The sequence below is a fragment of the Echinops telfairi genome, unplaced genomic scaffold, assembly GCF_000313985.2.
Source record: "Echinops telfairi isolate 266 unplaced genomic scaffold, ASM31398v2 ScPeMD7_7;HRSCAF=31, whole genome shotgun sequence".
NCBI lineage: Eukaryota > Metazoa > Chordata > Mammalia > Afrosoricida > Tenrecidae > Echinops > Echinops telfairi.
Genome location: NW_022103904.1, coordinates 28,051,000 through 28,052,591, shown reverse-complemented (window position 1 = coordinate 28,052,591; position 1,592 = coordinate 28,051,000).

Below are 1,592 nucleotides of genomic sequence, written 5' to 3'. Positions count from 1 at the left end.
TAATTTAACTGTTCATTTCTTGTATTATATATTTATCTGTATATGATTTAACAGTTCATTTCTTGTTATATATCTAACTATCTTTATAAATAAATATATTTCATTATCAGCAATTTGGTTTTATCTCTAGAGAACCCTGTCTAACACAATCACATAGCAGGAAGAAATAAATACTCAACAGTTACAAAGTCCTCATTTCTCCAACTGGTCACATGATCAAAGTAGATAATTCAGTCCTATCTACTACCACCCATTCTGTATTTCCTTTGTGTTCTACAAGTACCTCAGCTAGTTCTACTTCCTTACTATGGAGTGACCCAAATGTTCATTGTTGAGGTGTCTTTGTCATTGTAAAATTGTACTTTTCCATTCCATCACTTGTCAGTTTGTTATACTCTGCTGTGGAAGTGGTTTGTTGGTAGAAGCTATGTCACCAGTATTTCAAACACCAGTAGAGCCATTTAAAGGTTTCAACAGAGCTTCTAGAATAAGAACAGACTAGAAAGAAGGATTAGACTCCCCACTTCTAAGGGGTTAACTACTGAAAACCTTGGGAATAACAGTAGAATATTGTCAGATATTGTGCTGGAAGGTGAAACCCTCAGAGCTTCAGAAGAATATGTCTGTATTTTGAAGTACATTGCTGTCTATGATAGGATAATATATATCTAGTGAATACAACTATAACTCAGATTTATTCATCAACCACTCAAGCTAGTGATAAAGGATTTTACCAACTCTTCAGTCTGAAATTAACTATGCATGAATAGATGGTTATTGGTGATTGGAATGAGACAGTTGATCGCAGGAAGGAATGGCAGTTGGAAAATAGTCTTGATAATAGAAATGAAGCTAATAAAGGCACATAGGTGTTTGCAAGACTAAATATTTCTTCATTGCAAGTACATTTTCCAACAACGGAGACTACACATGGACTTTACCTGATGGCTTACACAGGAACCACATTGACTATAGAAAGAGGTAATAGAGAAGCTGAATATCAGAAGGCAAAACTAGGCCAGAGGCTGAGCGTGGAACAAACTATTACTTCCTTATATGTAACTTCAAGAAAAAGCAAACATGAGAGAGAAAATATGAATTTTAGTATCCCAACTGAATTTCGAGAACAGATTTGACATATTGAGCACTAATAGCAGACCTGATGAGCTGTGGGATAACATCAAGAATATCTTACATGAAGAAAGTAAAATGCCCTTAAAAAGAGAGGAAAAGATAAAGTGGATGTCAAAAGAGACTGAAATCCTTGCTCTTAAATGTAGAGTGACTAAATAGAAAAATTGATGAAGTAAAAGTGCTAAACAGAAAATTTAAAGGGCATTTCAGGATGCACACCTTCCTGATATGGTTGCTGAAGAAAAAGGTGAACATAAGCAAATGTGAAGAAAGATGATGGTGCCCGGCTACCAAAGCATATAGCGCCGGGGGTCTTAAAGGCTTGAAGATAAATAAGCGGCCATCTAGCTGAGAAACATCAAAGCCCAAATGGAAGAAGCACACCAGCCTGTGTGACCACGAGGTGTAGAAGGGATCAGTTATCAGACCTCAAAGAACTGAAAATCTTATCAGTGGGT